Source organism: Saccopteryx leptura, chromosome 3, assembly GCF_036850995.1.
Source record: "Saccopteryx leptura isolate mSacLep1 chromosome 3, mSacLep1_pri_phased_curated, whole genome shotgun sequence".
In the NCBI taxonomy this organism is placed as follows: domain Eukaryota; kingdom Metazoa; phylum Chordata; class Mammalia; order Chiroptera; family Emballonuridae; genus Saccopteryx; species Saccopteryx leptura.
In genome coordinates this window covers 158,952,287-158,975,801 of record NC_089505.1, presented here as the reverse complement: position 1 = coordinate 158,975,801, position 23,515 = coordinate 158,952,287, and the positions used below count along the sequence as shown (strand labels likewise).

Genomic DNA, 23,515 nt, shown 5'->3' with positions numbered 1-23,515 from the left:
AACTCCAGTATTTTGGAAGTTCTTTCTGGGTCTAATTTTAATTGGAGTGTTGAAAGTTATATTTTGAGTGAGCTCTGAATAGAAAACTTTAGTTCATTATATAGTGACCTATATAATACTTTGCGTTTCTTTCCTCAGGCCAAAGATTTTAGAATTTTAGAGCTAGAAGAGATATTAGTTCCATTTTTTTTTCCAGGTTAATAATTGGCAATGTTAGTACCTTGTGCAGTGACTGCACAAATTTTTGGTATCAGAACTGGATTGGAAATGGGTCATTGCTCCATCAGTTGTTACTCTCCCTCTTCCTCTGCAGCTGCAGGTACTGATTTTGTTTCTCTGTAGCCTGAGCCCTTCACTCCTGAGCTAATCCTGCCCAGGTCAAAGAGCACATGAGAATTCTCAGCCCTGCGCAGGAGTGAGGTCTGACGTGAGTTGTGTTACCTTGAACTAGAAGCTCAGGTATGGGGCCTTATTCAAGCCTTCCAGGAGATTCTGATGCATATTCAAGTTTGAGAACAGCTGCACTGAGTAAAGCCTCAAAAGGTGGTTGCTATTGTTATTAGTTTTGTACACTAAAAATGTGCATAGTCAATCTGCTGCTATTTTTCATCACAGTTAATATTATAAGATACACCATTGTTTTATTTACTTGGGACAAAAACCCTCTTCAATTTCAGCTCTGAAATAATGCTTTATTTGTCTACTGCAATTTTATTGTATGTATGTTAGAAGAACCTTTTAAAGATAATATTTGAAATATTACTTTATGCATACCGAAAAGGAAAATAAAAGTAAAATAAATTGATCAAGGAATTGCTAAGCTTCTTCACATTCAAAAACAGATAACTTCAATCTCTTCTTCACTTAGAATTCACACTGTCCATGTTTTCCAACAAGTGTCATCCTCTGTGTCATAAAGAGTTGATGATACATTTCTTAAATTTTTATTTTTATTATTATTTTTTTTACAGAGACAGAGTCAGAGAGAAGGATAGACAGGGACAGACAGACAGGAACGGAGAGATGAGAAGCATCAATTATTAGTTTTTTGTTGCGCATTGTGACACCTTAGTTGTTCATTGATTGCTTTTTCACATGTGCCTTGACCGCGGGCCTTCATTAGACTGAGTAACCCCTTGCTTGAGCCAGTGACCTTGGGTCCAAGCTGGTGAGCTTTTGCTCAAACCAGATGAGCCCACACTTGAGCTGGCGACCTCGGGATCTCGAACCTGGGTCCTTGGCATTCCAGTCCGATGCTCTATCTACTGAGCCACCGCTTGGTCAGGCTGATACATTTCTTTCTTTATTTATTTATTTATTTTTATTTTCTGAAGTTGGAAATGGGTAGGCAGTCAGACAGACTCCCGCATGGGCCCGACCGGGATCCACCCGGCATGCCCACTAGGGGGCGATGCTCTGCCCCTCTGGGGCGTTGCTCTGTTGCAACCAGAGCCATTCTAGCGCCTGAGGCAGAGGCCACAGAGCCATCCTCAGCGCCCGGGCAAACTTTGCTCCAGTGGAGCCTTGGCTGCGGGAGGGGAAGAGAGAGACAGAGAGGAAGGAGAGGGGGAGGGGTGGAGAAGCAGATGGGTGCCTCTCCTGTGTGCCCTGGCTGGGAATCAAACCTGGGACCCCTGCATGCCAGGCTGACGCTCTACCACTGAGCCAACCAGCCAGGGCCTGATACATTTCTTAAAAGAGTGTTCTATGATATTCTCAGGTTTTTCTCTCAGCCTCTGATACTGAGTTTACAAATTTTGATCTGTAGACACTGGCAATGATAACTATGTCAGGACTGCCACCGGCCTGACAGTGATTATACATCACAAGTTTAGGTGTTTTTAAACATTAAAGAAATAAAACAAAATAGACCCATATGGCTTAGAATCACAGAAATATGGTGCTAATTATGGAATAGTCTGTATTTGTCTACTCTTATTTCCTCACTTCTATTCTAGAGATAAATCTTATAGATTATTCTTTATACAACTGTCCTCATCCATTCTTTTCACACTATTCTGTCATCCTTAGTTTAGGCCTTGATTATATTTAGGTTGGTATATCCTTTTCTCCTGAACCTTCTTATATTAAAGAATATTTTAAATCACCTTTTTAGTCTCATGAAATGTAGCTCACCTTGTGGAATAAAGAATGTATTAGTCAAGGTTCTCTGGAGAAATAGAACCAATAGTATACATATGAAAAGTGGGGGGAGAGGGAGAGAGAAAGGGGAGAGAAAGAAAGATAAGGAGGAATATGAATGAATGAATGAATGAATTGGCTATGTAATTGTGGAAGCTGGCAAGTCCAAAATCTGCAGGTAGGTTGGCAGGGTGGAGACTCAGGAAAGACTCGATGTTGCAGCTTGAGACCAAACATAGTCTGAGGCTGATCTCCACTTTCTTGGGGGACCTCATTCTGTTTTCTCTTAGGGCTTACAACTGATTGGATGAGGTCCACCCACATTGTGAAAATGCCATGTGCTGTGGAGAATGCAGGATATATATGTATGTGTGTGTGTGAGAAGTTTATTTATTTATATATATATATATATATATAATACACACACATATACACATATATAAGAAGTTTTAATTGTTTAAAAAGGACATTCAAGTGAATATTTAATCAAATAATAGAAGGAAACAATAATGTAGGTAGAGACTATTTAAAATTGCACACAAAGTGTATATTGCTGTTGTGAAAGTCATCTTCCTCATGTTCTAATGAAAGGAATTTTTTTTTCTTTAATAGGTTGATTGAGAAGCTATAAATGTGACATTTAAATGTAATCTCTTGGTGTAAATTCCAGCATTGTGACATTATCACCAAAGCTAGTTCAGGCCCGAAATAGATGACAGTTTTGCAGTACAGGATTAAAATTATTCTAATGACTGCACATCTTTTTTTCTAGTCAGGTTTGTATATATGGGCAATTTTGAATACTAGGTAGTAAATCCATATCCCATGATGCAGAACTGATAATCAATTTTTTTTGATTTAGTATAATCCTTAATTTGTAAAACTCAGTTGTGTGTGGATATGTGGTTACATATTATTTTTATAGATATTTAGGGTCAACTTTCATTTGTGAGTATAATTTGTAGTTGATATAATCAGCATGTCAGTATGTTTTGGATCAATTGTTGTTTTAAGGTATATTTAGATGGGATAAGTCATTTATTTTTTTAGGGGGTAAAGGAGGAAAGGTGTTTTTTTTTTTTTTAATTTTTTAAATTCATTTTTAGAGAGTAGAGAGAGAGAGAGAAAGAGGAGAAGCAGGAAGCATCAACTCCCACGTGTGCCTTGACCAGGGAAGCCCAGGGTTTCAAACCGGCGACCTCAGCATTCAGGTTGATGCTTTATCCACTGTACCACCACAGGTCAGGTGGGATAAGTTTCTTTCTAAAAATAAAAATGTATATGTTGAAGGCAAGATACTTTTTTTTTTTTTTTCGTACTGGAGCACCTTATAAAATGATGAGCATTAAATGTTTTTGCTTTTATTAAAAATGTCATGAAACAGTGAAGGGTTTACTAAACCTTTAAACAGATTTGTGATACATCTTTATAATATTTTCTCTTTGTGAGAAGAGATGATAGAGGTCAAGAGAAGAAAGAATGATTAAAAATACAAATTTGAGTTATTTGAGAGTGGATATCTGTGGATATCATATTACTGTGCACTGGTTAACTTCTGCACTGGGTCTGTTCTACATTCCATTTTTATTAGAATGAAAGACAAAAATAATTCTTTTCTTCTGCGTTTCTATAAAAGGTCTGGTTTCACAGCAAAGCTTGTGATGCCAGGTAGATACCATGTTTTTAAAAGTCTGCAATGATTTTTGGGGAATAGTCTTATTTTAAAATGAGCTAAATTTATTAAGATATAGTTATGTTTAGTTTTCTTAATAGTGCTCCTGTTAGATAAAGGCTATTAGTATGTTGTTGTTGTTTTTTCCCCCAAAATCGATCTTGTAAATTCAGCTTGTACTTAGTTTAATGATTTAGAAACAAAGTAGCCTTATGGTTCTTTTTCCCTCTCGAAGATGTAAGGATGATGTACTGGCCGATGCAGGACTGCGCAACAGCATGCAAACTAGCCTGTTTTCCTTTCTCCATGTGGGTTTCCTGCTCTTTGATTGCATGATTCTTAGACCAAGGCCTGATTTTACATGGATTTAATTTAATTTGGGGGGATTTGTAAACTGACAGATTTACACACTTGAAAATTTCTTATTTCAAGTTCAAAAATCTCCTGAGGAACTCTAACCTCGGATATAGCATCTCAGGCCTACGGCCATACCACCCTGAATGCATCCGATCTTGTCTGCTAGGCAGCTCAGAAGTTGCACTCCTGTCTTCCGAGACTCTGTGTTTGAGATTGAAGAATATGTAAACAAAAGGCATTTTAAAGCTGCTGCCGAGGAGCCAGTTGTCTCATGGAGGAAATGTGCGAGAAAGCTTCCTACTTCACTTGAATTGTGGCATTTTTGCAAGGACATTTTGAAGTAATTTTTTTATTTGAAAACAAAATAAAATATGGAACCCAAGTTCATTATTATTAGTATTGGTTAGGAGCTTGGTTTAAGCAAAAGAAACCCAAAACAAAACTGCTTTTTTGTTTATGTTATGAAAAGTTCAGGAACCTGTCACCTCTCTGCTTCTGCCTCCTTTGTGTGGACGCCACCCTCAGGCTCTGTGTGGAGGCAGGGTGAGGACCAGCAATACAGGCGTGTGTCCTCAAATTCAGCAGAAGAGAACCTGTGTTGTTTAAGAGTCTGAATAGAGTTCTGGGCTTGACTCTTGCTGGTCTTAGTTGGATCCCGTGTTCAACTGTGAGCCAGCTTCACAGTCAAGGGGCTGAGATTCTATAACCATTTGAGATCTAAGTTATTTGCTCAGCTCTGGGATTGGGATCAGCCCCAACCCCATCCTAAGTACGTGGGATGAGAGCAGGGGAGTTGTGCTTCGCCAGAGCAAATTCACATTGTTGTTCACAGAAAATTAGTGAATACTGTATAGGCTGTGGCAAAAATGATAAACGTCCAAAGTCATTGTGCCAGTGACTTTGAATTTAGGCTGGTATATCTTTTTCAGAAACTCAAACAGTAATTTCTCTCTGGAGGTAGGCAGTCCAAGACTGGTATACCATTGCCATGACAAAACCAATGTCGATTTGAATTGCTGTAGCTCCTGCAATCACATTTGCAGTGTCTGTCAATTGTCTACCTCACTTCTAAGGTTTTACTAGTTGCTCAACAACTTTAGGTTATACATCATTGGTCATAACTTGGTAACATTGCCATATACACCTGTATGGAAGTCTGGAAAAGGTAGTTACTTAGCTAGGCATAATGCTGTCCTAGTAATAACCCTACAGGTGTTTCATTAGTAAGGAAGAAGTAGTGATGGTTATTAGATAGGTATCTAGTCGTCATTCAACATATAGTATTTACTAACTGATATGAATAACATAAGAGTATATAATAACTTAATGAATTTTATACATTTAATATTTAAAAATTATTTTAGAAGTAGATGGTAATGTAAATAACAGAATCAATATAACCCTAAAGTTGGTAACAAGGCATGCATTGAATGAATATCAAACAAAGTCTTCAAAGGAAGGGTTAGAGATGATTCTGATTTGTCTCTCTCCTGGATGTTGGGCTACATAGTGATACCTTTTACTAAGGAACATAAGAGGAGTGCCAGGTTTTCAGCAGAAGCTAAAGAGTTAAGGTTTGGATATGTGAAATGATAAATGCTGGCCTCAGATGACATTCGGGTGATGTCATTTGTTCACTAGCTGCACATTTTGATATCTATTGTGTATTTTCTGGCAGAGAACAGAGAACTGAATGTTTTAGAAATTCTCTCCTTTCTTCAGTTTCTCTCTTTCACCTGTGATCTAGGTTACTAGAAGTTTATAGAGAGTTGGATCCAAAGGACCTTAAATTCCAACTTTATACCTCAGAACAAGAGAAGTCTTTGTGTGTCAAGCATAGACTGGGTGTTTTGAGGATGTGAGATTCAACTGTCTTAGCTTTGGCACAGTTCTTTGCAGGGTGAAGGAAGGAGAGGAGGCAATGTGGACTTACTAAGGAGAGAGAAATACACAAAAATTAATTGATAATTCGCTATATTATTCCTAGGGAGCAAGGGACATTTTTTAAAGGTTACTGGAATGATATAGAATAGCAATATTATATTCAGACTCGGTATATATTTGCAGACAAGGGGCTTTGACTCAGGGGCTTTTAACTCAATTAAGTAAGCATTTGGTGGCTATGCTGAATTCACCTTGTTTTCTGTCACTTTAATAACTGAGTTACAGCTGTCACTTACTTTGAACATTATTTAGTTCAACATTTATTGAGTGAGCTTTTTGCCTTTTTCATTATTCTAGATACTGAAAATATAAATAAGGGACAAATGCTTTCAAGGTGTATGCTGAATTATCATTACCTATTTATTAATCTCTACTTTTTCATGTTACATGAGGCAAAATTCCAAAGACAAGACATTCCCCCAAGCTTAGTGGACATTTTTTAAGGATGCTATAATGTAACTATAAACTGAACATTGAACAAATACTAATTTGGCTATGGTAATTTGAAAAATAAATAAGCAGTACTTAAACGAGAGCTACCATTATTTAAGGTCAGTATTAATTGCTACTGGAATTAAACAGTTCTGTTTATTTTTACATAATATCACACTTGGCTCCCTGTCAAGTTTTTAGAAGTGGTTAATCAAATGTTTTTTTGGGATCTAGAACATACTACAGATCAGCCTTTTGAGAATATACCAAGTCTGAGAAAGGGAGACAAAAGCTTTTGTGTTCAGGGCATAAGTAGCTTCTCTAAAGACCCTTTTAATCTGTGCACACAATGAGTGGTGCTGCTGTTTTCTTGTTATGACGGTTGTTTGGATGATGCCATTTGTTCACCAGTCAGGCAGCTGGGCATTTTGAAACTCTATTGTCATTTCTTGGCAGAGAGCATAGAAGTAGGAGCAGTTATGTTTTCTAAAGGATCCTTCTGTATTTAAAAACATTGTATTTATAAAAGAAGAGGTTTTCTTTTTTTGTAGTCAACCACTAATCTTACTGTTTTACTCTGTTTTACTTTTCTATCTATCCTTGTCTGCAAATATAAAACTCAAATAATTTTGCCCTCAAAGTACCTCTTCTTTCCGCAGCCTTCTCTTGATGAATGGTGCCACCTTGTACCCAGTTCTCCTAAGCCGGAAATCTGCAAATCATCCAAGATTACTTTTCCCTTTTTGACCAACAGGTTCTGTTGCTATTCTGTAGTAGCAGATTCTTTCTCCTTGCATCTGCTCCTTCTGCCCCTGATCACGGCCTGTCCTGGACATTGGTACGTTGTAATCTGTGAAAAAGAAATTTGGATTGTGTTACTCCTCTTTCATCTTTCATTGATTTGACAATTCCTATCAGTTGAATTGGACCTAAGTTTCCAACAGTGTGACTTAAAACACAGTACTTCCAAAACAACAAACAAAACCAGGTACTTCCAAGGAGTCATTCAGTGGTTCAAACAAAAGTATATTGGCTGTTTCATTCCTACGTATTATTTCAAAAGTTAAAACATGATAAATATATATTCATGCTTTATATTAAGAATTACATCTTCAGTATATTTAGAGCACAGATGTTCACTGTCTGTAGAACAGGACTGGCTATTGCACCCTCCCCGTCTCTCAGGAGGGTGTTGGACTTGGTCTCTATCACTCCCTGTATGTAGTTCTTTATACTTTTTTTTTTTTTAATAATTTTTTTTTTTTAATGGGTTGACATCAATAAATCAGCATACATATATTCAAAGATAACAAGTCCAGGTTATCTTGTCGTTCAATTATGTTGCATACCCACCACCCAAAGTCAGATTGTCCTCTGTCACCTTCTATCTTGTTTTCTTTGTGCCCCTCCCCACCCCCTCTCCCTCTCCCATTCCCCCCTCCCCCCCGTAACCACCACACTCTTATCAATGTCTCTTAGTTTCACTATTATGTCCCACCTACGTATGGAATAATACAGTTCCTGTTTTTTTCTGATTTACTTATTTCGCTTCGTATCATGTTATCAAGATCCCACCATTTTGCTGTAAATGTTCCGATGTCATCATTTCTTATGGCTGAGTAGTATTCCATAGTGTATATGTGCCACATCTTCTTTATCTAGTCATCTATTGATGGGCTTTTTGGTTGTTTCCATGTCCTGGCCACTGTGAACAATGCTGCAATAAACATGGGGCTGCATGTGTCTTTACGTATCAATGTTTCTGAGTTTTTGGGATATATACCCAGTAGAGGGATTGCTGGGTCATAAGGTAGTTCTATTTTCAGTTTTTGAGGAACCACCATACTTTCTTCCATAATGGTTGTACTACTTTACATTCCCACCAACAGTGTATGAGGGTTCCTTTTTCTCCACAGCCTCTCCAACATTTGCTATTACCTGACTTGCTAATAACAGCTAATCGAACAGGTGTGAGGTGGTATCTCATTGCCGTTTTGATTTGCATTTCTCTAATAGCTAAAGAAGATGAGCATCTTTTCATATATCTGTTGGCCATTTGTATTTCTTCCTGGGAGAAGTGTCTATTCATATCCTCTTCCCATTTTTTTATTGGATTGTTTGTTTGTTTGTTGTTGAGTTTTATGAGTTCTTTGTATATTTTGGATATTAGGCCCTTATCTGAGCTGTTGTTTGAAAATATCATTTCCCATTTAGTTGGCTTTCTGTTTATTTTGTTATCAGTTTCTCTTGCTGAGCAAAAACTTCTTAGTCTGATGTAGTCCCATTCATTAATTTTTGCCTTCACTTCTCTTGCCATTGGAGTCAAATTCATAAAATGCTCTTTAAAACCCAGGTCCCTGAGTTGAGTACCTATGTCTTCTTCTATGTACTTAATTGTTTCAGGTCTTATGTTTAGATCTTTGATCCATTTTAAGTTAATTTTTGTACAGGGGGAGAGACTGTAGTCCAGTTTCATTCTTTTGCATGTGGCTTTCCAGTTTTCCCAGCACCATTTATTGAAGAGGCTTTCTTTTCTCCATTGTGTGTTGTTGGCCCCTTTATCAAAAATTATTTGACTATATATATGTGGTTTTATTTCTGGACTTTCTATTCTGTTCCATTGGTCTGAGTGTCTATTTTTCTGCCAATACCATGCTGTTTTGATTGTCGTGGCCCTATAATAGAGTTTGAAGTCAGGTATTGAAATGCCCCCAGCTTCATTCTTTTTCTTTAGGATTGCTTTGGCTATTCGGGGTTTTTTATAGTTCCATATAAATCTGATGATTTTTTGCTCTATTTCTTTAAAAAATGTCATTGGAAGTTTGATGGGAATTGCATTAAATTTGTATATTGCTTTGGGTAGTATAGCCATCTTGATTATATTTATTCTTCCTAGCCAAGAACAAGGTATATTCTTCCATCTCATTATATCTTTTTCGATTTCCCTTAACAATGGTTTATAGTTTTCATTATATAAGTCCTTTACATTCTTTGTTATGTTTATTCCTAAGTATTTTATTTTTTTTGTTGCAATCCTGAAGAGGATTATTCTTTTGAGTTCCTTCTCAGTTGTTTCATTGTTGGCATATAGAAAGGCTATTGACTTCTGTATGTTAATTTTGTATCCTGCGACCTTACTGTATTGGCTTATTGTTTCTAGTAGTCTTTTTGTGGATTCTTTGGGGTTTTCGATGTATAGTATCATATCATCTGCAAAAAGTGATACCTTTACTTCTTCTTTTCCGATATGGATGCCTTTCATTTCTTTGTCTTGTCTGATTGCTCTGGCTAGAACCTCTAGTACCACATTAAATAAGAGTGGAGAGAGTGGACAACCCTGTCTTGTTCCTGATTTAAGGGGGAAAGCCTTCAGTTTAGTGCCATTTAATATGATGTTAGCTGATGGTTTATCATATATGGCCTTTATCATGTTGAGATATTTTCCTTCTATACCCATTTTGTTGAGAGTCTTAAACATAAAATTGTGTTGTATTTTATCGAAAGCCTTTTCTGCGTCTATTGATAAGATCATGTGGTTTTTGTTCTTTGTTTTGTTGATATGGTGTATTACGTTAACCGTTTTACGTATGTTGAACCATCCTTGAGATTCTGGGATGAATCCCACTTGATCATGATGTATTATTTTTTTAATATGTTGTTGTATTCGATTTGCTAGTATTTTGTTTAGTATTTTAGCATCTGTATTCATTAGAGATATTGGTCTGTAGTTTTCTTTTTTTGTGCCATCCTTGCCTGGTTTTGGTATGAGGGTTATGTTGGCCTCATAAAATGTGTTTGGAAGTATTGCTTCTTCTTCAATTTTTTGGAAGACTTTGAGTAGAATAGGAACCAAGTCTTCTTTGAATGTTTGATAAAATTCGCTGGTATAGCCGTCAGGGCCTGGACTTTTATTTTTGGGGAGGTTTTTAATGGTTTTTTCTATTTCTTCTCTACTGATAGGTCTGTTTAGGCTTTCTGCTTCTTCTTGACTCAGTCTAGGAAGGTTGTATTTTTCTAGGAATTTATCCATTTCTTCTAGGTTGTTGAATTTAGTGGCATAAAGTTTTTCATAGTATTCTACAATAATTCTTTGTATATCTACGGTGTCCGTGGTGATTTCTCCTCTTTCATTTTGGATTTTGTTTATATGAGTTCTTTCTCTTTTTTCCTTGGTAAGTCTTGCCAAGGGTTTGTCAATTTTGTTGATCTTTTCAAAGAACCAGCTCCTTGTTCTATTAATTTTTTCTATAGTTTTTCTGTTCTCTAATTCATTTATTTCTGCTCTGATTTTTATTATCTCCTTTCTTCGGCTGGTTTTGGGTTGTCTTTGTTCTTCTTTTTCTAGTTCCTTAAGGTGTGAAGTTAAGTGGTTCACTTGGGCTCTCTCTTGTTTGTTCATATATGCCTGAAGTGATATGAACTTCCCTCTTATCACTGCTTTTGCTGCATCCCATAGATTCTGATATGTCGTATTGTCATTTTCATTAGTCTGTATATATCTTTTGATCTCTGCACTTATTTCTTCTTTGATCCATTCATTTTTTAAAAGTATGTTGTTTAGTTTCCACATTTTTGTGGGATTTTTTTCCTCTTTTTTGCAGTTGAATTCTAGTTTCAAGGCTTTGTGATCAGAAAATATGCTTGGTACAACTTCAATTTTTCTGAATTTGCTGATGTTGTTTTTGTGGCCCAACATATGGTCAGTTCTTGAGAATGATCCATGTACACTGGAGAAAAATGTATACTCAGTCACTTTGGGATGAAATGTCCTGTAGATGTCTATCATATCCAGGTGCTCTAGTGTTTTGTTTAAGGCCACTATGTCTTTGTTGATTCTCTGTTTGGATGACCGATCTAGAGCCGTCAGCGGTGTATTGAGGTCTCCAAGTATGATTGTGTTTTTGTCAGTTTTTGTTTTAAGATCAATAAGTAGCTGTCTTATATATTTTGGTGCTCCTTGGTTTGGTGCATATATATTAAGAATTGTTATGTCTTCTTGATTCAGTGTCCCCTTAGCCATTATGAAATGGCCATTTTTGTCTCTGAGTACTTTTCCTGTCTTGTAGTCAGCATTATCCGATATGAGTATTGCTACACCTGCTTTTTTGTGGATGTTATTTGCTTGGAGTATTGTTTTCCAGCCTTTCACTTTGAATTTGTTTTTATCCTTGTTACTTAGATGAGTTTCCTGTAGGCAGCATACAGTTGGATTTTCTTTTTTAATCCATTCTGCTACTCTGTGCCTTTTTATTGGTGAGTTTAATCCGTTTACATTTAGTGTAATTATTGATACTTGTGGGTTCCCTATTGCCATTTTATATCTTGCTTTCTGTTAGTTTTGTGTCTTGTTTGATCCTTCTCTTTTGTTTTTCTATCTTTTGTTTTTATTTGGTTGTATTCCATACATCTTTCCTCTGTTGCTATCTTTTTTATCTCATGTGCTTCTGTGGTTTTTTCAATGGTGGTTACCTTTGAGTAATGAAAAGGGTCCCTACCCTGTTCATTGTAGCGAACTATTTTGTGAGTACTTTTGCACTCCATCGTCCTTTGCTACTGTTAATCTCCATCTTCTCCCCCTCTTTCTTTTTGTTGTTGTCACAGTTTAAATTTGGTTTTATTGTGTTCTTCTTGGAGCTTTTACTTGTGGCTCTGTTTTTTTTTGTTCTTTGTATCTGATTGGAGAACCCCCTTTAGTAATTCCTGGAGTGGGGGTTTTCTGATGATAAATTCCCTCATTTTTTCTGTATCTGTGAATGTTTTTATTTCTCCTTCATATTTGAAGGATAGCTTTGATGGGTATAGTATTCGTGGCTGAAAGTTCCTCTCTTTCAGGACTTTAAATATTGGGGTCCACTCCCTTCTAGCTTGTAGAGTTTCTGCTGAGAAATCTGATGATAATCTAATGGGCCTTCCTTTATATGTTGTATTCTTCTTTTCCCTGGCTGCCTTGAGAATTTTTTCTTTGCTGTTGGTTTGTGTCAATTTCATTATGATATGCCTTGGAGTAGGTTTGTTGGGGTTAAGAAAACTTGGAGTTCTGTTTGCTTCTTGAACTTGAGGCTTTAGTTCTTTCCACAGGCTTGGGAAGTTCTCATCTATTATTTGTTTGAGTATGTTCTCCAATCCATTTTCTCTCTCTTCTCCCTCTGATATACCTATTATTCTTATGTTATTCTTTTGATGGAGTCAGATAATTCTTGTAGGGCTATCTCATTTTTTTTAATTTTTGAGTCTCTTTCTTCTTCTCTCTGTTGTGCCTCAAGTTGCTTGTCTTCTACTTCACTAATCCTCTCTTCTATCTGACCTGTTCTATTAGCTAAGCTTGTTACTTCGTTTTTGAGCTCGTGAATTGAGTTTTTCATCTCTGTTTGATTTGTTTTTATAGTTTCAATTTCCTTGGACATATATTCTTTGTGTTCATTGAGTTGTTTTCTGAGCTCCCTAAATTGCCTTTCTGTGTTTTCTTGTATATCTCGGAGGATTTTTAGGATTTCTATCTTGAATTCTCTGTCATTTAGCTCCAAGGTTTCCAATATATTAAATTTTTTCTCCATAGATTTTTCCTTATCTAGCTGTGTTACCTCTCTTTCTTTTGTATCCATGATATTCAATTTTCTCTTCCTTAATGGCATCTGAGGGTGGTTTTGTTGATAGTATTAATGAGATTTAATAAAGTATAAAAAGTTTAAAAAAATAAAAAATCGAAAAGAGTTGTTTTTTTAAAAAAAATTAATAATGAAATAAAGAAAAATAAAATAAAATAAAAATTAAAAAAAAAAAGGAAATTATTCCCCCCCTCCTTTTTTCCTCTCCTCTTCTCTCCCCTCTTTCTTGAGAAAATCTTGTGGTGGACTGTGAATTATAACAAACAATGCCTGTGATGGAGGGCCTGAATTGGGGAAAAGTAATAAAAGGGCAAAAAAAAAAAAAAAAAGAATAAAAAAAAGAAAAAAGAAAAAAAAAGCATATGGACCCACAAAAAGGAAATAAGGAAAAAATTTGGGTCAAGAATAAAATGATTTGCTTTTAGGTGTTGGTTGTCTAAGAGTTATGATGAGAGGATTAAGAGGAAAACGGAAAAATGGGGGGACAAATTAAAAAATTACTATTGTATTTAGTGGAACAAGAACTAGATAATATGGAGAGCCAGGGATGGGAGCACTGCTAGTGAGTTAAAAAGGTGAAGTAAAAACCCCCCAAAATGCCACAAACATAAGTTTGAGTCCCAGATAAGATAATTTGTTTGTTATTGAGGTTTGAATGAGAGGAGATGTAAAGGAGAAAGGAAGAAACTAATATAGAGGGAGAAAAGAAAGAGAGAGAGAGAAAAAAAGAGGGAACCACTAAACGAAGAAAAAAGAAAGGAGAGAGAGAGAGAGAGAGAGAGTTAAGGGTTTTGGAGTGCAACCCTCATAGAGAGAAAGGAAGAGAAGAGAAAAGATAATGGGAGATGTAACACTTATGGGTAGTGTAGTTCAAGGAGAGGAGAGAGTAAGACCGGTAGAGAGTTAATTGGCCAAATTGGAGGAGGAAAAAAAAGTATGAAGAATGAAGATAAGAGAAACAAACGAACAAATATAATAAAATGGGATAGGTTATAAAGTCTGCAGATTATTCTTGATTTTGAGAGGTTATCTTCTTGCTTTTTCTTTTCTCTCCCTCTTCCTGGTCGGTGACTCTGTACCCCGGGTTCTGCCCCTTTGGCACGCTCAGGTGGAGGTTTGCAGTTGATAAGTCTCTATGGCAATGTCATGTATTGTGCTCTAGTCTTGTTGGCAGTCGAAGCTCATTAGCATTTATAGGCTCCGACAGTGAGAGAGTCCGTGTTCCTGGAGCCTTTCTCCTAGTCTTTCCTTCCTCAATTAGTAGCCTGATAATCCAGCTATGGGGTTGCTGCTGCCTCTGCCTGGATAGTAAGAGGCTCAAAGAGCTGGCAACTCCCCACTCTATTTCCACTCAGCACAGGGCTCTGGGTAAGGCTCAGTCAGTCAGAGCTGCTAGCATAATCATGCGGGCTTTCTGCCCACTCAAAGACCTCTGGCTCTGCCACTCTGTCCGGTAACACAAGCGGGCGCCCACTTCCGGGGCCCTTGGAGGAAACTCTCACTCACTGTCTGCGACCAGGATATCCGGCCAGCTGTCTCACGCTCTGAGTGAAACCCCCAACCGCAGGGAAAAGTTGCAGCGTTGGAATTGAGTCTCGCTCCGTCCCCGTGTGCGGCTTTTGCAAGGCGCTGGGGCGGCCCGAGATTCCGCTTTGGCCCACACAAAGGCCCCTGACTCTGCCCCTCTGTGCGATAACACGGGCGCGCACTGCCGAGGCACTCGGAGGAATCTCTCATTCACTATCTGCGCGCGCAAACCCGGATATGAGGCCGACCGCGTTTCCCTCTGAGTGAAACACCCTCCAGCACGGAAAATCTCCACCGTTGGAATTAGTTCTCACTCCCTCCCGTGCGTGGCTTTCCCAGGGCGCTGGGGCTGCCCAGAGACTCTGCCCTCGGCCCACAGAAAGGCCTCTGACCCTGCCTCTCTGTGGGGCAACACGGGCACCCACTCTCGGGGCCTAGGAAGAAATTCTCGCCCACTAACTGCGCACCGACCAGGAGACCGGGTAAAATGGCCGCGCCGCTTGTCTTTGTTTGGGTTTGGCGCGAGTGTTAGCTTGTATTGCCCGGGTTGCCACACGATCAGTTTTTCCTCGACTTGGATCTCCGTGCTCAGCCTGGTTCGGCCGTTTGTGTCGCGGCCTGGATGTATTCACCCCCTTTGCCCGCCTCAGTTTCTATATTCACAGTTACCAGAGAAAGCCGCCCTGTTTAGGTTAGTGAGGAAGGCGTAGTATTTCTTACTCCCTATTTCCTTCGGGGTTTGGTTATATATTTAGCCAATTTTTCACTCAATCATACCTTTGGGTGTATTGCGAAGCATCTGGAAGCTCCAAGTATAGGTTTTTCTGTTTCTGGTTGAAGATCTTGTTGAGTTTTGGGGGAGATTTATCGGTATCGCTTCCTACCCCGCCATTACTCTGACGTCATCCTGTACCACTTCTTTATACTTTTAAAATATTGTATGTATTAATTTCTGAGGTCTATGTTTATATCTCAATGTTATCATAAATTTTACATTATTTAAAATTTTATGTAAATGATATACTATTGTATATATTCCCAATACATTTTGATCTGCATTGTTTGTATGATTTATCATGAAGTTCTTGTTCATTGTTTTCACCATTTTGTGAGTGTAGCATAATGTAGTCACCCTTCTGATGTTCATTTACATCCCCTCTCTCCCATTTTTTAGCCATCCACAACCTTTTCAGATTAATCTCCCATGCGCTTGGCCCAGTACTTGGGAGTAAGGATATATTATTCTTTGTAGTTGCTGTTAATCCTTATATGTTTAATGATTTTTGGTAGATTGATTATCTTTAAAATGAATATCTTGATTGCTCAGTATTGGTAACTGGTTTTGGCTCAAGAAAGGGGTTTAACTACCTCTATAGATTAGCAAGACCTCACCTCACTTAGCAGGGCTATCTACAGTAGCAAATGAGTCACTTTGTAGCAAATTTCTTCCTTTCTGGCTGCTCAAAGTCCTCCTTGGGAAATGCTTTCTCCTCTACTTGTTACTTGACCAGGTGATTTCTGTCACCCACGTGGCTGTGATTCAAAAGAACAGTGAGGGAGTGAATAGACTCCAGGAGTGGTATCCTGACTTTCTTGGAGTTTGACACGCCACTGTCCCTCTAGTCCAGCGGTTCTCAAACTTCAGCCTGCTTCAGAATCACCTGCAGGCCTTGTCAGCTGGTGAACCTCACCCCCAGATTTCTGATTCAGAAGATCTGGGATTGGACCTGAGAGTATTCATGTCTGTTAAATTAGCAGGTTGTGCTGACGCTGGGACTATACTTTGAGAATCACTGGTTTAGGCCAACATTTCTCAACCTATTTTATTTTTGACTCATGGGACCCAATATTGAGATATAATTTCACATCACCCACATGCATTTTAAAATTGTTTTCTAATTGTATATTGTTTACATGTTGTAAAGAAGGGCTTTAAATTGAAAACTGTGTTTTGGCAAAATACTAAACATTGTGGTTGTCTAGAACCTCACCATCCAAAATGTGATCTGTGGGCCAGAACACCTAGGAACTTGTTAGAAATGCAGACTCTCAGGCCCCACCCAGCCCTAATGAATTAGAATCTGAAGTTTAGTAATATTCCCAGGTGATTAGTATGCATATTAAAGTTTAAGAAGCTGCTGGTCTGGGTCTCACATTAATTCCACTCCTATTAATATTCAAAACAAGAAACACTTCACATTTTAATGTTCAAAAAGTGGCACATATTTCATTCACTTTCATTTTCTTGCTTTAATGTATGAAAAACTATTTCTTTGAAAAGAAAAGAATATATAAAATTTGGTTTGGGGACCAAGTACTGAAATTTAGTGATGGATTATAGCACAAAAATGAACAAATCTGTATTCATGTTTGGAAATACTACTTATTGCACTTAAAAACATCAACTGCCTTATTTTAACAATTTTTGTGACATACTGGGTTGCTGGCCTCTACTGGAAGTAACTTCTCTGTAGATAACACATTATGTGCTTGGAGAGTGGTTTCCCTCAAAGTGAAAGCTTAACTGGATATAATTTTGCTGTATTGATTATTTTTTGATGTTTTGGAAATAGTAATACGATCATCTTTTTGCAGTTTAGGAATCTGGAGAAGATTGTCTTGAGGCAAATTTGCAGAGTGTGTTCATTTAAAAATGTCCTTACAACTTGTATTTTAATATCACTTTTTATTATCTCTCTTTTATTTCACTGTCACTGAGGATAATAACACAATCTTTTAGGGTTGTGAAGATCAGAGGTTTCTATGTAAAAACTTAGAAGAGCGCCTGGCACCTAGTATGTTTTCATAAGTGACTGCGTTAACCCCGTCCATCTCTCCTTCCTCTTTGCCTTATCCCTCTTCCTCCACACCATTATTTCAGTACATAGCAGCTCAGGGCAGAGAAGTTTAATTATCACCTGTACAGTCAAGGGTAGACTGGATGCAGTACAGTGTCTCAACTGTGTTTTGCAGACAGCAAAGGATACTATAAATGGAGAACTAGAAAATAGTGTCCAGGGGTGGCGAGCTAGGTTTAAATAGGAAGTAATGAAGGTTGGAGTCTGTGGTGGTTGTTAGTATTACTGGCTCTTTTTTCCTACTGGCCTTTTGATACGATTGCAGTTCCTAACTCTTGTTGGCTGTGGTCACATGGCTGCTTCAGGCCATTGAATTTTGAGCAGAACTTTTGTGTCATGAGTTGCCTGTATGAGATTTTCCAAGACTTTCCCTCTGGCAAAGTGATTAGTAGTCGTTAGGCTGATGACCTCTTGACAGCGTGGGTTCCTGTGGACTTGTGGAGCACTACTTCCAGTCTCCTGCTGGAATGGAGGGCGAACAAGAAACAGGCCTTCGTTTTAAGCTCCCGAGATTTGGAGGCTCTTTTTTATTGCAACAATATGTCTGTATTGGCTAACAAAGATTTCACTGATGAGTTTTGAGAACAAAAATGTCATACAATAGAATAGCAAGTGTGACAGTGAGTGGGGGTGAGCTAGGTGCGCCGAATCATGGTGCTAGGAACTGACCAAGGAGATTCATCAGGAGTGTGTGCAAATCTAATGTCAGGATCGGGACACAGGAGGAGAGAGGGGTTGAGATCTTCCAGCCTCCTTTCCCCCATTCAGATAACTGACCTGCTATCCCAAGTATATACATACAATGTGAACCATGTTTGTTTTACTTCTTGTCAGTGTGAAAATAGTAATTTACAAGTCAATGTAGAAAATACAGTGTAGAGAAAAATCAGAATTTAGGAAAAAGAACTATATTGGAGGGTTTAAAGATGTTTTTAGTACCATAGAAGGTAGTATGTTTTCCCATTCTCTCCCATCATGCGGGTTTACAGTCATCATTCTCACATGCCCTTATATGCATATATATATAATGTTTATCACCTCTACTTGTGATGTCATTACCCTCCTTGAACTATTACCTTCCCAATGAGCCCTATCTATATATAGTATTCAGAATTGCAACCCTTCTTCTTTTCCCTCCAAACACCTGATCTGCTAATCAGCTCTTTTTTTCTGTAGTACTTAGCATTTTCTTTAATTCACTTGTTTAATATGTTTACTGTTACTATTTGTCTCTTTCCCCACCAGAATGCAAATGCCACAAAAAAAGAAAATTTTTACCCATGTTGTTCACTGGCAACAGAGCCTGATATACAATAGTATTTGTTGAATTGCGTGCAGTGCCTTCCTGAAGGACAAATAGGAACACAGCCTGGATACGGATAGCTGCCTAGGTGTTGCGAGGAGAGGGAGATTACATCTGAAGCAACTGTGATCGCAACCACTTTTTAAACCCCAGTTGATTCTCTTGCTCTCATTTTGTAGCTTATAAAGTAGTTCCAGTCAAGCAGAATTAAACTTCTTTGTGAAATTTTTAGTATATCATGTTTAAAGACAGAATTTTGAAGGTAGCACAGAAATTGGGAAAAAAACATGGGCTTTAGAGACAAACCATTTCATTATCACCTATCAGATATGAATTTGGTCAAGTTACTTAAGCACAGTCAATTTTCCTGTCTGTAAACTTGGAATGAGTGTGCCGGGGCACTTGTTGATCAGACTGAATGCACAATGTGAAAATGCTTAGTACACAGTACGTACCGGTTTATATTGGTTCTCTTTTCCTTCCTTGCCTAATCATAAAAGCAACATTTATTACATTTTTATTTAATAGTATTTCCCAATTTAGCTCTAATTCTGGTTCCCACTGACTCTTTTGTTAGATTATTTTAGTACACAGAATTTCACAAATATTTTCAAAGAGTGCATATATAACATTCACCAGGGAATGGATGGGGGGAGGGCTTGTTAGGAAAGGTCTATTTCCCTCATGTGATTTGCACAAAAGATGTTTTGTCTTTTACTTGTTGTCATAAAAACTGTCAACAATGCTATCCTCATGGGTTGGCATCATAGACTTTAGGGCTGGAAAGAATAATGTTTTTCTTCTGCATATTAAGCAATTAAATTATCTAGATGGTAAGTGGCAGAGTAAGGGATAATAATTCAAAGAAACCAACAACAAAGCAAAAAGGCAGCCAACCAAATGGGAGATGATATTTGCAAACAACAGCTCCAATAAGGGGTTAATATCCAAAATATAGAAAGAGCTCAAAGAGCTCAGCAACAAATCAGCAAACAATCCAATTAAAAAATGGGGAGAGGACCTGAACAGACACTTCTCCAAGAAAATATAGAAATGGCCAACAGATACATGAAAAATTGCTCATCTTCACTAGCTGTTAGAGAAATGCAAATCAAAACTGCAATGAGATACCACGTCACACCTGTTAGATTAGCTATTATCAACAAGACAGGTAATAACAAGTGTTGGAGAGGCTGTGGAGAAAAAGGAATCCTCATTCACTGTTGGTGGGAATGTAAACTAGTACAACCATATGGAAGAGTATATGGCGGTGATTCCTCAAAAAATTAAGAATAGAACTACCATATGACTCAGCTATCCCCTCTATTGGGTATCTGCCCCCCAAAACTTGAAAACATTGGTACATAAAGATACATGTACCCCCATGTTTATCGCAGCATTATTCACAGTAGCCAAGACATGGAAACAACCAAAGTGTTCCTCAATAGATGATTGGATAAAGAAGATGTGGTGTATATATACTATGGAATACTACTCAGCCATGAGAAATGATGACATGTTGCCATTTATGACATGGATGGACCTTAAGAACATTATACTGAGTGAAATAAGTAAATCAGAAAAAGCTAAGAACTATATGATTTCACATATAGGTGGGATATAAAACTGGGACTCATGGACATAGATAAAAGTGAAGTGGTTCCCCGGGGGAGGGGAGTGAGGGGGAGGGGAAAGGAAGTAAAGAGGGATAAATATAAGGTAACAGAAAATGGTTTGACTTTGGGTGATGGGTATACAACATAATCAACAGTTCAAATGCAATAGAGATGTTTACCTGAAACCTACGTACTCTTATTGATCAATGTCAACCCTTTAAATTTAATTTTCTAAATAAAATTAAAAAACAAAACAAAAAAATGTGACTTCTTGTTCAGTGTTCTTTCTACCATATTATACTGTCATCTAAATGAAATATAAAATTTGATGGTTTTTGTTATTAACACGGTACTGTTGACACAAACTTGTCGAGTTCTGTTCCACCACGCAGAGCACTACCTGGTGTGCATGAAACTGAGTCTCCCGTGGCGCTGCCCCCGCCACGACACGCCAGTGCGACTCTCTGCACGTATTCCACTTACTCTTCTATCATTTCCACCAAATGTAAACTTTTATGTACTTCGCTTTTTTTCACTTATAAATATAAAAATGATACACTACGAATGAAGTGTATGTGCTTCTCAGAGCTCCATGACCACTTCTTATAACAGCTGTTATGAATTAATGGATTTTTAAAAAATTGTATTTATTAGGGTGACTTCGATTCATTCAGGGGTACAGTTCTATAAATTCATGTACAAGTGCTTATTGAGCACAGTGAGTGACAGTATTTCAGCCTTTGTGAGGGGAGGAGTGAACATGATAGGAGAAAACCAGTGTCTGTATGGACTTACCTTCTTGGTTTTGTGGCAGGTGATATTATAAGGGTAAAAATGACAGTGTTCTGATAGACCAGAAGAGAGAGATATGAGTTTCTGCAGGCATGATCAGAAGAAGCTTTCAGGGAAAAATAGAAATTTATCTGGATTTAAGCGATAGGTGGAAATTCAATGGGAAGAACTGAAAAAACCAGTGTTGGAATCTTTGTTGTTGTTTCAATTTTGTGTATCTGTTGTTTTGCCTGGTAGCACTTTAATTCTACATTCAAGGTTGCCATTTACATGAAATTTTGGAAAATTGATTCCTTTTGCAAATGGTTTCTTTATTTGCAAAATAACATTGTTCCTTTGTTAGAAATTGATATTTCTTTTTTTTTTAGAAATTGATATTTCTTGATTTCCTAATTCCTTTTCCAAATTTGTTTAGTTGAACCTAGACATAAGAAATTTTATGAGTGATTTGAACCTATTTGACCCATTTTTACATAGTTACATAGAAAACAAAAGTTTTCTTCTCTAGCTTTTTTCTTATAATTTTATATGTGCATATTATAATGGGTATTGCTTCTGTGCCATTAAGTGCTTACAGCACAGGTTGTCAACCTTGGCTATGTACTAGACTCATTCAGAGAGCTTTCATAATACTGAAGCTGGGGCCCCACCTGCGTCTGGGGCGCAGCCTCAGCTCCTGGATTTTTGCAGCCAAGTTTAAGACACCATTGGCTTAAAGTGTTCCAGAAGTAACTGAAACATGCTTTCTACTTTGGAAAGTAGGTAACCATGGCTTATCTGAGTGGTGTGATCAATCTGTCATCTCAAATCTCTTACTTAGAATAAAGTGAAATGATTAGAATTGGAATGCTAGAATCAAGTCCTTGACTTTGTTAAAGCACTTTTCATTGTTATTCACTAAATCATAATAGAATTAAAGCATATATATGGATAGAATAATTTTAAGGCCTTTAAATTTCTGTGTGGATGAGGGAAGAGATAACAGTTCTAGTTTTGAGTTCTATGTAAAATAAAGTTCTTTGGCTTGTTATGTAAGCCAGAAATTAACAGATCTATTTTTAGAGCCTATGACAAATACTAATTTATTGTTAGTGCACTTAGGCAAACATTGTTCTCAAACTCTGTTGACTTTGTCACCTACTTTCAATGTAATAAGTACTCTGTTACCATAAGAGGATCTTTGTTTACTCCAGTAACAAGATGTTGGACAAGGACTTGTCAACTCAAATAGTTACCTCCCTGAGGTATCACAGAGCTTCCAGAAATAAGTCAATCTGAACTTTATAGAGTACTCCTTGCTTTTATTCTGAAAAGTAATCCAGTCTATTTCCAGTTTGGAATTTGGAGTTGAGATCAGGTTAGGAATGTTAATGTGTGTGTGATTTCACTGTTTAGCTTGAAGCATTGTGAATTCCCAGAATATACCCATATTTGCAGTATGTACAGCAATAGTGTTGCAAACTTCTTTCACATCTACATGACATTTTAGTGTGGTATCTGAAAATAGTGAGGTTTAGTGAATAGGTGAATAGGATAATCAAAATTGGGCTCAAAGGCTAGGTTTTCTATTTATAAGTCGTGTTACTTTGATTTATTGAACTTAGTCTTAGTTCCCATATCTGGAAAATGGAGGAAAATGATGTAGTTGTAGGTTTGTTAGTGAGGTAAAATAGTTTATATTCGGCACACAGTTGGTCTATAATAAATAATCTTTCTGTAGTTTTGAGATGGAATTATTCTAGAGAATTATATATTCTAGTAAAAATGATACCTGAGAACAAATTAATCTGTAATTTTCTTTAATAATGATTATTTGGGGGTGATATATATGAGTCATATTGTATGTAGCTAAATTTCTGATTAATTTTTAATTTATAATAAACCTGATAATATCCTGATAAAGGAGATCTTGATATCATGCCTTTATCGTGATAGGTTTTATACTTTCCATTATGTTTAGAGACGTTTTATAGAACTCAAAGATTTCTTACAATATGAAGGGAGAAATTAGAAAGTTGACAGTGTAGACTAGGCAGTATAGTATAGTAAGGGCATAACTACCTATGCGCATATATATAGATATCTAAAATGAAAATATAAGTGAAATATACATGTTGAGGTGTAGCCAAATCAAATGAAATCTTTTATTGAAAAATAGTTATTTTATTTCCTTGTGTACCCGAATAAGATCGTCATAGTAATGACTCCTAGCATTTTCTGCCTTTCAAAATTACTCTCATTTTTAAAGACACAATTCAAATGTCATC

General features: G+C 37.3%; 1 protein-coding gene across 6 annotated transcripts in view; it reads left to right on the top strand.

Moving 5' to 3' along the window:
* Positions 1–23,515, top strand: part of TTLL7 (tubulin tyrosine ligase like 7) — a 200,455-nt gene that overhangs the window by 32,395 nt on the left and 144,545 nt on the right. The window contains exon 1 of one of the 6 annotated variants that reach the window (XM_066376653.1): positions 7,335–7,385. The exons of the other annotated variants lie outside the window; for them this stretch is intronic. The gene's annotated coding sequence lies outside the window, so the exon portion shown is untranslated. Of the gene's footprint in view, positions 1–7,334; positions 7,386–23,515 lie in introns of those variants that run through there. 6 annotated transcript variants of the gene reach the window in all.